The sequence below is a fragment of the Aythya ferina genome, assembly GCF_964211825.1.
Source record: "Aythya ferina genome assembly, chromosome: 11".
Classification (NCBI taxonomy): Eukaryota; Metazoa; Chordata; class Aves; order Anseriformes; family Anatidae; genus Aythya; species Aythya ferina.
The window spans coordinates 13,107,771-13,123,560 of NC_140307.1; the positions used below are offsets into that span (position 1 = coordinate 13,107,771).

The 15,790-nt window shown below is 47.5% G+C and overlaps 1 long non-coding RNA gene across 1 annotated transcript in view; it reads right to left on the reverse strand.

Moving 5' to 3' along the window:
* The window catches only part of LOC311442948, a 113,027-nt gene that overhangs the window by 75,985 nt on the left and 21,252 nt on the right, over nucleotides 1-15,790 (reverse strand). Inside the window, exon 5 of the long non-coding RNA XR_014696958.1 lies at nucleotides 15,494-15,654. This is a non-coding gene — a long non-coding RNA (uncharacterized lncRNA). The remainder of the gene's footprint in view (nucleotides 1-15,493; nucleotides 15,655-15,790) is intronic.

Genomic DNA, 15,790 nt, shown 5'->3' on the forward strand with positions numbered 1-15,790 from the left:
TACCTGTTCCTTCCTGCACAAATGCATCCACGTGGTAGCTCAGGACCACTCCTCTTAGCTCACCAACAGGACCCTGAGGCAAGGCAGGTTGCAAACACTTACCAACGTTTTCTTTTCGAGGCAGGAGCAGAGCTGGGAGGGAAATCTGCACATTCCTTTCTCTGTCCCTCGCCATCCTACCTCCTTTTGGCCTTTTCCCCGACCCTTCTGGCCAAAAGCTCATCCACTTGTTCTTTGCCAGGCCTGTTACCAAGGTTTACGCACTCCCAAGCTCTCTCACTCCAGCCTCACCAAGGTGTTAGTAAGAAAGATTTATTTCTGTAGCTTTTCCAAGTTCATCACAGCGCAGGCACAGAGAATTAGGAAAACACAGAATCTTGCATGATTTCCCATTAGAGCAGGTGTCCCCCCCCAAGAAATCCAGGTAAGTAACCAAGTCTAGGAGTGCCCCCACTCCCCCAACCACCCCAAAAGAAAGTGTGATATAGCCTAATGCATGCGACCTAGCAACTGGAGAGCCTGCATCTGCCACTATACCTGCCCCATGTTATCTGACTAGCTTTGGTCACAAGGGTCTCTCATCTATAAGAAACAGGCAGTTTCTTAAACTCTTAAACATTCATCTGTTATTCACATTACAGCACACCCACAGGGGTCCTATCTGAGGCCCACAGGGAGAGGCAGAATATTTAGGAGAACTAAAAAAAAGTACAATAATTCAATACCTCAGCCCAGTGGAACATACATTCTGGGACACAGGATAGGGACAGGGTCCCACGGCAGAGTACACTGCCTCTCCCAAAGCCCCCAGGGGAATGGTAGGTGTTAGACAAATGCAGAGCAATCTCTTAGAGATGCTTTGGGTAGGAACTATGAAGAACTATAAAGGAGAAGGAAGCAGGGCACAGCTGAAAATAAAAGGCACAAGAAAAAAGCATCTGTTAGCAGGCATCCTATTTAGTGACTCTGTAAATTGAAGGTAATATGAAGGAGGCATTAAGGGATCTCTCACAGGCCCTTGCTCTTATTGTTTCACAGGGGTATCATAGCAAAAAGGAAGTCTTAAGAATGGGTAGGTGGAGTCCCTTGATTCATTAGTCCCTGTAATATCCTAGAAGCACCACAGCAAGACAGAAAACACTGAGTCAAACTGCAAGCAGTCTCTCTCTGACCCAGGGTGGGGTCTGCCCTTTGGGAGGCTGTTGGCTACTTCCACTGATGCCCTCTCTGCCAAAGCCACAACGTTTTCCAAAATCTCTGCAGAACAGTTGGCTTTCCAACTGTGGAGCCTTCATGCTGAGAGTATCCCTAATTTATCTCCGTGGGGATGAAAGGAGCCGGGAGGAAGGCATTCAGTTCTTGCTCAAATTAATCCCTCTTTGCTTTCAGAACAGCCCAGGAATCTCTCAGCTGGCATTTTCGTTCATGACTAAATGCTGGTGGAGGGTGTAATACATGGCTTAAAGGAACAGCTCACTGTGAGCACGCACACTGCCAGGCTCACACCGCCTTTGCTTTGCAACAGGACTCAGAGACAGTGGGCTTTGAAGGGCTTTTACAAACACCTTTCCTCTACATAATTAAAAGCTGGTTATTTTTGCAACACAAGATGGAATCATGTTTAACAGCCCGATGACAGCAAGGATCTACAGCAGGGGAGGCACACTCTGCAACTACAGGATAAACGGCCTCCAAAAACTACGGGGGAGCAGCAGAAATTGCAAAGAAAGGAGACGCTGCAAGTAAATGGAGGAGCTATTCTCGTCCCGTAGGGGTGTGAATTTCTGCAAAGTGCTTGCTTCAAGATCAGGGTTGAGGTCCATTTAGCAGAACAGTGGGGGAGATTGCAGGAACCAAATTAGTAAGGACATGGAATTCTTCTCCGTGTCCTCGGTACGGGCTTGACTCAGCACCCATTGCAGGCATTGGAAATCTTTCAAGTGACTGTAGTGACCCCTAAAGATTGCCAGCCAGGCCCAGATTAAGAGCCTTTAGCAGGAGCCACCCAGGATGAGACAAAGTCTGAGCTCTCCCAAGGTATCCCATGTGAACTGAAACCTCATCAGCTCCATGGGGAACAGACCACAGTCTTCTGCTAGAGGGCAGGTGAAGCTGCTAGAGAAGACAAATAAAAGTTTGAGAAAGGGACACTGACTTCATTAATCACAGGGCTGGACATTTGCATGCAGGCAGGGACACGCCATGAGAGCACCCTTGCAAAGCTGAGGACCAAGAGCAGCTCGCTCTGCATTTAGTCCAGGTGGGCAGAGGCAGGTATTTGGCCCTGCAGAGTGGGGACACTCGGCACAGACCACCACCACCAGACTGCTGAGACAACAGCACTGCACTGACATCCCGAGGGGCTGGTGGGAGCAACAACAGCTCCTCCTGCCAACTGGCAGGGGCTGCAGACGAAGCCCTGGGAGAACCCCGAGCATTTCGCACCGAGGACATGAACTTGGAGCATATCTGCATGATGGATCACAGGCCATGAGCTCACGTCTGCTCCGTGCTGCAGTCCAGCCAGGCGTGTGTGCGCTCACCACCCTGCTATTTGCATTTGACAGTGCCTGTGCAGCTCAGAAACCAGGCAGAGCCCACTGTGCTGCCTGCAGAGCTACCCCAGCAGCACCACTACCTACACGTGAAGTGGCCAATTTAAATTCATCCCTTGCTTGTCTTCAGGAATTGCAGCCTCAGAGCGATCACACCACACTTACAGAAAGTCTCCTTTCTCATAGAATAAAATAGCTGCTCTGGCAGTGATTTCAAAGGCATGCAGGCAGTTTGGTGCTTTCAGGAATCCTTTGAATTTAAGAATCGAGAACCTATATCATCCTGAGTGCTTTGGGACACTTTTCCTAAGGGTTTGCAAAATGCTTTTGAACAAGGGACTCAGCCTCTTGAAGGCATTTTGCTACCCTCGTGGTGCTGCCATGGCTTGTATGGGCAGGTGGCCTCAAACTGGCCCCAAACAGCAGTAACAGACACTGATCCAACGTCTCACCCCACTCAGTATAGGCTTTTTTCCTCTTTTTCACAGGCAAAATAACCACTTCAATTTAGTTTCACATCAATACGTTGCCCAGGATAATAGGATAGATGAAAAGAAGAAGGGCTGATGAGCAGGAAAACATAATAAAAAGGTGCTTGACTGTGCGAGTCAGTGCTAGCCTCTGTGTCAGCGGCACAATTAGTCCTCCTCTTGCAGGCCGCATGGCTTGGTGTTGCATTTGACAGACAAATCAATCCTCCCCTTCTTCTAAGCACTGTCTAATGAATAAATCAGCAAGGTCAGTGGTGCTGCTGCTTCGCCCTTTCCCTGGCAGCCAGCTGGAGCTGGACCCGCCGCCTGGCTCCATCTGCCTTGCTTCCTACAGGATCCAAGCATCCTGGGGAGCAAGACTGAGCGGTTAAAACACACAACTGGGCAGCAGAAGTCTGGTTTTACTCCTGACTCTAATGTGTCATCTCAGGCAAGTCATATCAGCCCTTCAGAACAAACTGTGCATTCCCTCAACACATCCTGTCTGCTTAGCCAGCTGTGGAAGAAAGTGGTGGGGAGAAGGAATAGACAACACACCACCAGGAATATTGCCAACACCAAGGAATATTGCCAGTGGGAAGTTCCACCAAAGGACCTGAGGTCACTGCTGGCTTTGCTTTGGTCTACTTCACCACTGCCATCTGCAACAAAAGTGGAAAAAACCTGCCAGATCCAACCAGGAGTCCTCCAAGAAGTCCAAACAAAGCAGTTATCAATGTCACTGCTGTCTGACTGGAGAAAAGCACGATTAGGCCCTCACCACCTCAGCTGAACTGGAAGCTGCAGCAAGGAGACACCTGGGGCTGCAGCATCACTGCCACCATGGCACCGCAAGAAGGCAGCAGAAACAAGACCCTGTCCCATGACAGCTGAATGCCCGGGCAGATGGAGGATGCCCAGCTCTGGGGTGGATGAGGCAGAAGGGATTATCACATGCAGGAGCAGACTGGGAGCTCCCACCATCGGCCACCCCACGCCAGCTGAGGGGGAAGGAGCGCTTGCTGCAGCCAGCCCTGTCCCTGTCGGTCACCTCCAGCTTTGCTGGAGAGCCCCGGATTATTGTGCTGCTGTGCTATAAACAAATTGTTATAATGATCCGGTCTTGTGCATGCAAAAGGGCCCTGAGCTAATTAATGCAATAATAACAACAGCAGCAGCAGCAATTTACTCAGCACCAAGTACGTATTAAGTGTTTTCAAAACACCCAGGAAGACAGACTGAGTGCTTTGGGCCGGCAGTCTTAAGTGGAGAGGAGAGGGAGATGGGAAAACAAGCACACGGGGATCGGGTGAGAACTGTGGCGCGTCAGAGACCTGCCAGAAGTAGCTTCTTGCAGACCTGCTGTAAAACTGCCACCCTGCCATGCAGAAAGTTGGGTTCTCCTTTCTTTTTCTCCTCTCTCTAGTCCCCAGGTGATGTAAATGCCGTCCCCAGCTTATTGCCAGGAGTCTTTAGCTTTGGAGTGATTCTGACTGGACTAACCCACAAATGCTTTACTCGAGGTAATCCATGGAAGATTTGCTCCAAAGGCCTCACGTCCCCTCCACCACTGCCCTGACCAGGGACTTGGCCAGCTCTGGTTTAAGAGCTTCACTCCTGCTTGTCTCCACAGTGCTGAGCTCTCCTGAAATCCCAGGGCAGTGAATAATGCATGACCTAAACACTATTTGTAAGCCCACAGAAAGCGCTTCCCTCAGCCCAAGCCAAACCTTGGCACAAGGAGCAAACAATTTCTGCAGCGACCACAGAAAAAATTGAGAAAAGAGGTAAAGCAAGACAGAGACGCGTGCTGAATGGGAAAGTGATGACACACTGCTCACCAGGCCTAAACCAACAACCAACTCAGCTGAGGAGAGTCTATCCCCTCCTGACCCCAAGGACAGAGTCCCCTGATATGATGGCAAGGACCTCGCAAGCCCTGGGCAGCGGTCACACACAGGAGAACCACAACCGAGCTGAAAAGTGGCCCTGTACCAACCCACACCGTGCCTGCCTCTACCCAACAATCAGCTCAGGAGGACCACCACCATGCTTTCCTTGCAGTACAGCACACCCAAACCACTGCTGCCCGAGCCTAGAAGCTATCAGGACAGCGATAGCCACAAGACCAAGGAAAGGCCCCGCCATCAACGCTGGGGAAGAGAGAATCCCCATACAATAATGAAAGATGACTAACTGCTCGGCCATAGGTACAGATATTAATTACAAATACAGCTTTCTGCCATGCAGGCTGTGACAGGCATCCTAGTAATTGTATGAACAACAAGTTCAGCTGCCTCTTTCTATCAAATTGATGGAAGAAGAAGCAGGCAGTCCTCTGGGCTAGTATGAATCACCAAAATGCAGCCACCTCCAGGGTGGGATGCAACTGTGCAGTGACAGCACCTAATCTGTTCAGGCAGGAATGAGGATGGCTATATTCAGCCTAAACAGAAAAGAGAAGTAAAACAAGGCAGGAAGAGCCAAAATTCCTCCCTGCCCTAAGTTCCCTAAAATCAGAGGGGAAGAACCAGATTCAGATCTCATTATCAGCCAGGCAACTGGCCCTGATGCACAGTGATCCTTGTGAGTGACCCCAAGGGCTAAAGAGACCTCAGAGCTCACATCCCATCCTGAAACCACCCTCACTGCTGACTATTTGCACTTTCCTCACTGGCATAAATGTGGCAGGGGTTGGGAATATTGTAAGGACAAAGCAAGGCACGGGGAAGATGAAGAGCCTGTTGGACTTGGCACAAGGCACAGCTCCTCACACCGCAACCTGTAGCACATCCTCAGTCACATCTCCCTCCCACAGCACAGAAAATAGAGTTGCTGATGGAGGAGAGATGTCTGGCTTGGCCTCCCTTCACTGCCTTCTTCCTTACACGCAGGGTGGAGGAGTTAAGCAGACGCAGACTTCAGTAGGCTGAGATGCACAAAAGCTGCTGCCTTTTACTGTTGGTCTGTTTGAGCACACACCACCGCTCCCCTCCCGTCTCTCCCTCACTGTCTTTTGTAGACGTCTGTGTATACAGGTACTCAGTAGATGGTTAGGTTGCAAATCTAGTTCTAAGACAGAAAAAAAAAATCAGCTTTCTAAAAAAAACATCTGTTGTCAGCAAGTATGGGGACCCGGGGTTTTGCAGACAGCAAGGTTATTAAATGCTGCTGTCAGAACAGTTTTTTTTGACCACATCAGCTTTTGTAGATATAAGCGAAATGGAGTTTAGTACTGCTTGGGATTGCCACCAACACTGTGCTGCTTGGGAATAAAGGCAATGGCCACAGCCCTCCAGGACACTCTTGCCTGCTGATGAGCAAACCACATGGCATGTGCTCACCAAGCCAGCAGGACATTGAGGCAGCAAAAGAGGATTGTTGTAAGACAGCAGCACGAGGAGCTGGCCTAAGCCAGGTGAGAGAATCAGGTCCTGGGTATGGAGGTGCCAAAACTTTTCAGCCTCTGTAGAAAGGCAGCTGAGCTGAGCTGGGCCCAAATGTGGGGAGGGCAAGAGAGAAAAAGGACTAAACAAACAAGCACCATGGACTGCCCTTCTTTGTGGTTCACGCTGGTGACCGCTAGATAGTTCCCTGGCCGGGCAGGGCATATTCAGCAAAATTCCTATCTTTCTGCTTTTATGAGGTTAAAACTTCCAACACTGCTTGAAGGAATATCCAGTTCCTCTTTAAATTAATATGAATCAAGCATTGAAACCCCTATGGTAACTTGGCAAATCTCTGCTTTAATATGGAGACTCGATGTAATTAATATCAGATTGCAGAGCTCTGGGATGTACTGCAAGGAGGTCACTGGAATGTCTCTGACATTTTCCTGAAGGCCTTTAGGCTGAATAATAAGAAAATTGCATGGAACAAGCATAACAGCTCCACTGCTTCAGCAGGACCCTGCCTCCCTCCGTAACAGCTACAGGAGGAGGGTTCAGCCCATAATCCTCATGTCCCTGGAGCCCAGGGACTAATCCTGAACAGGATTAGCAGACCCACTGTCAGAAGACTGACAGTCATCCTGCAGGAATCTGCACCTTACTTAAGAACCCTCTCAAGGTGGGTAAATCAAAAAGTTGAAGACTTGGGAGGAAGGGAGCCTCAGTGCATCCTCCTGCAGCACCAACCCCATAATTAGCACAGGCTTTTAGCTCTCTTTCCAGTGTTTTCTGGATAGGCAGTGGGACCTACACACCCATGGGGCCATGTAAAGCAAGATTTGGCTATTGCAAAGCTGCACCTTCAAAAGCTGAGCTGTTCTGTAAGCTTCAGCTTACTGTTTTTTCCTTGTTAGCATCCAAGCATGCCCAGCTCCTCATGCTCTCCCAAGCAAACACCCACACAAAAGGTCCAGCACAAACACAGACATAAGTGACAGCCCTTCTGAGTTCTCCAAGGACAATGCTGCAACATCAAGCCCAGAATTCACAACTGCCTTATGTTTCTCCAGATGCCCAAAAGCAAAGGAGCCAGCTCCTCCTTTGGGGACAGTAGTGATATGAAGGAAAAGCCAAGGGTGACCCCCAATAGATTAATTTATTGGGGATTAACTGTGGCAGGACACGTTGGGTTCCCTCCAGAGCAGCCCCGCAGGCTGCCTGTGGCACACGCTGGCACCCAGGGGTATTTCTGTGACCCCAGGTGCTCCTTCTGCTGGAGAAAGCAGCTCTTGGCATGGAGCTGAGGGTGGCACAGAGCAAGTACCAGCAGCACTACCAGGGCACAGGCACTCCGAGGATGCAGTGCTCAAGAGCGTCATCCTCAGCAACACCACGGCCTTTTTGCTGAGCCCACCCTCACTGCCTTCCCCTAATTCCACGTCCAACGCTACCAGAACACAGTGACCAAAGCCTTTCCTACAGCAGCCTCCCAGGAAGACCAAGGTTCCCCCACCCCAAATCGCACACCAAGAAGGGCAATAAGTCTTCAGCCACCCAGAGCAAGCCCAGTGGGACAGGGAAGCCGGGACATGAGGCACATGCCTTTGCTATGTGAATGCTGAGCAAGGTGCTTTCACGTGTCTTGTGTAACTGTGGGTTGCAGTCGCCTTAGCCAACAGTTGCCTTAATTGGACAAAAAATGGGCTGGTGAGAGGTGGGCAGCAAAACAATGAGGAGCATATAAGGAGAGACCAGGAAATAGATATTTCTAGCTTCTACATAAGTCTGACAGGGAATATTCGTCTTAAGTAAATGTTGCCACCAAGCCAGTTGGAAATGTGCCCAGCCAATTTTCCTGTCACCTTGCCAGTAGCTGGGGAGACAGCTGAATATGCCAAGAGTACTTTCTAATGTCCAAGAACAGGATTTGCTGGCCATGCCCAGACACTTTGTACATACCCAACTGCACTGACCTATCTTGGGTTCACTCATCTCACGCTGCTCTAACAGCCCAAGATAGGCCCCAACCTAAGTAGAGTGAAGGCTGTGCAATTAAAGCATGCACACAGCCTGGACTCCTTCTGACCCAGGATTTAGTGTGAGATGTCCCCATCATCTACACAGACAGCTCTACACCCAAGTCCGGACATATTTTTATCACGGGTGTGAGTAAAGCTTAGATGCTATCCACTGCTTCCTCTCAGCAGTCCAAATTGCTCCCATCCTGGTAGCCTTCCAAAGCCTTTTCATAGTTTGTCCTGAGAGAAACACAAATTGTCCTACAATTGGCCACAAAAAGCTCTCACATCTCAGCACAAAGAGCCATGCAAAAAGCCTTGAGCACAATCAGGCAGGAGAAACCAGTGAGGATTCAGCAATGCAGGTGGAACTTGGAGGGCACAAGCTGTTACCACTGACAGCTTGGCCCAGCCTAGCTGCCTCCCAGGCCAACTGCAACAGAAAAGCATCATCCTGTGTGTCTCCTGAGAGGAATTTTTAACCTCTGCCAGGTTAATCTTGCTAATCGTGTGTTAAACATTGTGAAAAACATTGCTTTAGGCCAAGTGAATGGGGCCACCAGTATTCAACAGCTTACCTAGGAAGAAACTAATTTTAGCTGGTTAGAAACAGGCCGCTGTGTGGGGAGCAGGGAGATGTTTACAAGACACTCCACTCGGGCTTCCTTCCACTATAGTGGAAGTGAACAGTATAAGCCAGCCTGCAGAGGAGCAAACTAAGGCAGCCTTAACATCTCTAAAAATCCGAGCCAGTTTTCCTGCCTTGTGCGCTCTTCACCTTACGCAGTCCTGAACACGATCCTGTCTTGCCAGTGTGACAAGGCACTGTCACTGTGCTCTGCTCCCCAAGCATGCACAGCCCGCTGATAACAAGTGTTAAGAAGAAAACAGCAGCTTGCTGGCTGGCGTTTGCATTGTTGGATTCTAGCCTGGAAGTAAAGGAATATAGAAAAGCACTTGTAAAAATATAAAGACAATGTGCTCACATCACGCTTCCATTGACTTTGAACAGTGTTATGCCTGGAGTGAAATGGCTCTGTCGGGCTTAAGCTTGTCCTCAGAAATGTGTTCTGGGTTCTCAGCAATGCCATGGGAACTACATGGGTATCTCCAAGGGAAGAATTTGGCCAACTATATTTAACTATTTAAAATTGCAGGGTTATTTGCAGAATACGGGCCAGAGTCCCATAAAAGCAAAACAATCAGAAAGAAAAGATATTCCAGAATGACTGCGAAATAGCAAACTGCACCCTCTTCTCTCATCAAAGCACACCAATTTACAAAGTGATCAGCACGGGTACTGATTCAGAGAAGGAAGAGGCAATATTTACCTAAGCACCTGCGCTTATGGTGTGTTAGACCTACCCAACAGCCTGCAACCCTAGCAATCAGATACTGTGGGAAAGAATTCACTATCATTCCAGCCTTAAAAGAGTCATGAAGCAGTCCATAGCATCAGCAAAAACGTGCATTTTGGCAGCATGGGAATAAGTCATTTTGTATTAGAGCCAGAGCTTTCTGTTTTGGGTCACATTGACTCAAATGAGCTGTTAAAAAAAAAACTAAAATCCCTCATTCTCACGTGTTCTCCTCTCTTGTTGCTGCACTCTTTACAAGTCCTGTATCTGGGACCACAGAAGGAATTTCTCTCCTAGCTTTCTCATAAGGAGTAAGTAGTAAGCACAGATCTCAAAGAAATCATAAGAACCCCACACTCCTCTTCCCATCCTCTTGGGATTCTCCTTCCAGTCCCCACCTACTGAAATTAGCATGGGTGTTGTGAACAGCAGAGGAGGAAAAGCAGTCACGTGTGTTCATCCTGCAAAGTCCCCCAGCTCTACACGTCTGACATCTCTTCAGTCCAATCCATTCTCCTAACCAAATCCCCCTCTTCCCACATCCCAACCCTAAAACCAGTTGTTCAGCAGCTGACTCCAGGCAAGAAAGAGTAGCAGATGTGAGGAATGCCGCTAAGACTCTCAGCAGAGGGGTCTGCAATATCAGGAATCACTTTAAAAGATCCGAACTGTCTCCCAGATGAGATATTGATGTGTCCAGAACACGGTTGTCTAGGCTGCATTTAATAATATTTTCAAGGAAAACATTGTTCCTATCATATGTGCTTGTCAGCTCCTGCACACTGCATCCACTACAAACATAAGGAGGATTATTCAGCTTGAACTATTATTAACCCAGCTCGCTTGTACGAGAGATCCTAGTTGTTGAGAAATTCTTCTGTGGTGAATGGCATCTCCTCACCACTGAGCAAGTCAATCTAAACCCCAAAGAGTTTTCATCTCAAGGCAAGTCCTTAAAAAATGGACAGTGATGAATAAAGACTAGGACATTTTATGTGTCACTGGGGGACGTTTGTAGGCTGATACCAAAAACACACCCAGCCAATCCACTACCAGTACATTCAGAAGTGTACCTATGGTGGTAAGAAACAAAGCCCAGAAGATACCAAAAACAGCTTTAAAAACCTCGCCTTTTTTTTCCTTCTGTCAGCTTTTGGTGCAGAAAGGATTTCGACCTGATGGGTGAGAAGCACCTCTTCCTGCTCTTTTCATGCACGACCTTAGAGTCACCTTCCAAATTCAGTCCTACCTCCATTTGGTCCCCATTTTAGGAACTGTATATTTTAGGCCACCTATAGACATCTTACAAGACAGTGACCTAATTTGCCACTCTCCTGTCACAGAGCTGGCTCCATGCCACACAGCCACTCACCAGCTTCAGGGCACAACCAGCTTGCTTGCAGCTTGCACTCCTTGGTACATCTGGGCAGAGACCAGTACACAGAGCATGCAGCACTTTGAGGCCCCCAGATAAGGTCCTAGGCTTCATCCCCCACCTCTTAGCACACACACAAGCCCTTTCAGGGGAAGAATAGGCTTTCCCTGCTTGCCAACCCTTAGCTGAAATGACAATGCCGCAGCAGCATGCGGGCCAGAGATAGCAGCAGGGAGCTGGTACCATAACAATATCAACACCTAGCAATTTGGGTACCATTTGGTACAGGTACGTCTGGAATCACAGCACTGCTCTGGCAGCAGCGTAGTGCCCATTGCTTCCAGGCACAATTTGTAGCAGTAATGCAATTCACATTTATGATAAACTTACTGCACACGGAGCTGCCAGCGCCCTCAGCAGGTACAGCCAGGAGACCCTCATTCCCAGTCCATCACAAAACGTTTTTGAAAGACTGCCTCCCAAGCTAATGTTTTCCCAGAGCCATAGAGTGTTTTGAATTGTTTCAGAAAAATCACTTCAGCTGCTTGTGAGTTATAGATGAAAAACACTTTTTTTTTGGCGGGGGGGAGGGAAACAAAACAAGAAACCTTCTAGCCAGAAAGCACGGCTGGTGCTTGAAACTTGGCACAAGGACTCTCAACGAGGAGTCTGTGCTTTCCTAAACTGGAAGACATTTGGCTTTGATTTAACAAAGTTATGAGTGTATGGAAACCACATACTTAGCATGCACTGGAGCAGAAGCCTTCGTGCAGACTTAACTCTGCATTAGCATATTCTTTTCCATTTAATTAAGTGTCGCAAATTGTTTTTCTGTTAATTATTTCAGTTATGGACATTATTATTTTCCATTTTGGAAAGCAGAGTCTATTTCAGGGGGGTTAATAATCCTGCTAATTCTCCTTTCCTAAACTGTTCATTGCTGCTGATAAGATTCCACCTGCTTTTGTTAAGACTGTAGGCTTCTAGCTCATTTATAATTGGATACATCCTGTACCAAATATCTCCAGAAGAGCTGATATGATATCCCAGATGGTAGCATTCTCTTTCCTCTGTGTGCATAATCTCACAAAAAAGCCCACCGATAGCTAGTGTTTAAAGGAAATTTGTGTATGCAGATGGTAGGTGAGCTGATCTGCTTTTGTATTAGGGATGGGTGAATCCATTCAGATGAGAAAGAAGCAAGGAAGAATGTATGGGAGCCAGGGTTGGGCGCCTGGGAGTCCTGGGCTTTATTCCCAGCACTTCCACTGATCTGTTACAGAATTGTTCAACAGCTCCACCTCAGCCTTCCTCATCTGAAAAGGGTTTACTACTGACTGTACCAACCTGGCAGGTGTCTAGAGGGGATTAGATAGTATTTGGAAAATCTCTGAGATTCTCAGAAGGAGGGTACATCACAAACCTGAAGTGGTCACACTGCTGCTATGTTAACTGTTGACAGCCTGCTCTGCTCCTGCTTGAAACAGCTGCCCCTGTATCTGAACTGACTCTAGGCTACTTATCTTTGCAAAGAATTAGGATGAATAACAGTCAACCAAAAAGCTACCCAGAGGGGAATCTGCATGAATTTTCCAAGAAGTATGTCGCCTACCTCGTTGCCATGAATACACACAAGCAAACTTACTTATGCAATAAAGGACTGCTTGGCAAAGCCTAATGAACTGAAGGCATTATCAGGATAAAACAAGCATCAAGTTCTTTGACTGTAACTTTTTCAAATATTTCACATCTGCAAAACTGCACTGGGAATCTCAGAAATAGCATCTGCCTCTGTCCTACAATACTCTTCTGTACCTTCCTGCAAAAATTTATTTTTGACCTTTTAGCTGGTTTCAATTCTGCAACCAGAGACCATTCTAAACTTCTTCAGGAAAACAAAAACCAATGAGGACAATATTTCTCAGCAAGAGGCTCAGCAATTGGTCATGAAACTTTCCCCTACCTCCCCTCCTTCTGTAAAGCCATACACATAAAGAAAAGAAACAATGGACAGAACAGTAAGTTTCTCAAAAGGCCTCGATTGTCATCACACTGAGAAAGACGCTGGCCCACGAGACCTAATCTATTTTGACTTTAAAGCATCGCCTCATGAGCCAGCTCTCTGGGAGGTGCTATTATTTCCACTCTGAACAGGAGAGCCCAAGCGTTTGAGGAGCGTCTCCCAAAACACATCTGGTCCCATGAACTTGGAAAAAGAGGAGACAGCATCTGGACACAGTCTGTGGTGCAGCATTGCCACCTACTCTGAGCCCCTTAGAATGGTACTGCCCCTCTTCAGCTTCCTTTGCTCTCTTCAGTCAACAAAGATAAACACTTTGTGTTAAACTCACGCACACCCCAAAGTAAATTATAAGGGCAGGGCACTAGGCAGGGTCAAAGGCTAGTGCATGAATTTACCATACTGCCTCCTCTCTCCAAGGAGCCTTTCCTGAGTCCTAATAAAGATCTGTGAAACAAGATGCTAATGCTGGATTATCCAGGTAATCTCCTTGAGTTACTTCCCTGGTTTGCCTGGTTATAAATAATGAATTAGGCCTTTACTTATTATTTCTTCTGCCCTTTGGGTTCACTGTGAGTCTTGGGAAGGAATACAAATTTAAGAATATTAGATCCACTTATTATCAATTTCTGCCAATCCTGCATGAGAGATGTTCCCTGCTCAGTGCATGCTATTGATAAAATGAAGTGGCTGGGATGTTAATGGCATGGATCTAATAGCTACGAACTGGCCCAGCCTTACTCACCATTCCCATAAATTGAATTTTAAAAAGGCAGATGGGTGCTTCGTAAGTGGAAACAGAATCATGTGCCAGCTTTCATTTCTTTTCCACTCCTGAGCATGGTGAAATTCAAGTCTCCCCACCAGCTTTGTTCACATAAGCCTATCCTTACAATTTAGTGCCAAACTGAAGAATCCCCGTTATTCCCATACTGGATTTCTGAAGCAGCCTGGCCAGTGCATCTTAACCATTTCACTGCTGCATGCAGGCAGCTGAACACAGCAGCAGCAGCCACATAGGCTCGCAGAGCTCTTCCTGCTGAGAGAACCAGTAAGCAAACCCAAACCAAACCTGCACGCAGCCCCCCCTTTCTCCCTCTTGCCTTGTTCCATCTGCTCTCTGGCATTAAAGCAATTAATTCCAGTAATAAATACACATTTGCTTGCAGTACTGACCTGGCTGTGATTCCCAAGTAGAACCATACTCAAGGGACTGGAACTGAGTTCAGCCACCACCTGTATGCTGGTAGACCCCTTATCCCACACAGCACTCCTTCGCCACCAGGCTCCTCAGCCTGCCCACAGGGCTTCTGCCCTCATTCCTGCCAGCACTGCTTTGCCAACAGCAGTAATAGCCAAGCGTAACAACGTGTAGATAGGTGCCAGCATCATTACCAAGAACCCAGATGAAATTACTGCCTCTTGGCTTCTGTGCACCTACTGTGGTCAGAGATGGGCACCTGAGCCTGGTAGACTTCACATGGTTCAATCAACTACCTTAAAAAATCCCTGAACAACTCTGAAGTCTGCTTGCACAAGCAGCTGCCACCAGTGCCGCCCCCAAAATAAAAATTTTCTAAGCGTAAACACAGCTCTTTAAAGCCCTTTAAATTCTTAAAACGCATCTGTTCAATATTGACCTGTATTTGAAACAAAATAGAGGATGTGTGAATCACTGGCACTGAGGATTGTTGGCACAGCTAAAGGGACCAGGACTGACCCTGATTGATATCACCCATGTAATGGGCAATCATTACTGGAGGTCTTCCCCGGTCCACATTTCAAGCCCCTCAGCATATGCATTCACATTTAATTACAGAGCCTCTGGATGTCACGCTTGGTTTAGCTGCAGCGGATATTAGTCGCTTCCACTCTTAAAAGTGCTCATGCTATCTCACGAGGAAAGGGCCAATCTGCCACTGTTCTTGAATTAGGACTTGACACTCCCTTTTTCTCCCTTGAAGCACGGACCATTTGTTCTCCTCCTTCTGTCTCAGGTGGCATAATTGAGTCCCTTGGGGAATGCTGATAATTGAATGGGAAATGAGACCATCTGAGGCAGCAAATCAAGCAGATAGTGATGACTGAGGGACATTGGATGCAGCTTTAAGCTCTCCTGCCAAGTAAACACCCATTCCTTAGAGACTAGGGATTTCAGTGACAGTCTAAGGGTCCCAGCGTGAGGGTCACAACAGTGGATAGTGTCTCCTCTGTGACTTTGCAGTGACCACAGCGAAACCGTCATATCATTGCCATATCTTAAGGTATAATATATTAGGATTGCCTGGAGACATGCCCGTCACCTTACCTGATTGTTTCCTTGGGATGTTGATGTAGAGGGGGGTTTATCCACTTGGCTTTGATATGAGATGGTTGTATGGGAATCATAAAAGTCCTGCATCGAGATCAGGGGGTAGCAGAGTATGCCAGCATGAAAGAGAGAAAGCACTGTGCTATTACACCTCATACCTAAAAAGAAAGGAGAACCTTCAGATCAGCTTCATAATTCACTGACAGTCAAAGCAAATGTTTTAAAGCTGGTCTGCCAGAGCTGGGGAGTAAAGGCAACACACACACAATTGGTGCTGCTTCTGCTACATTTTGT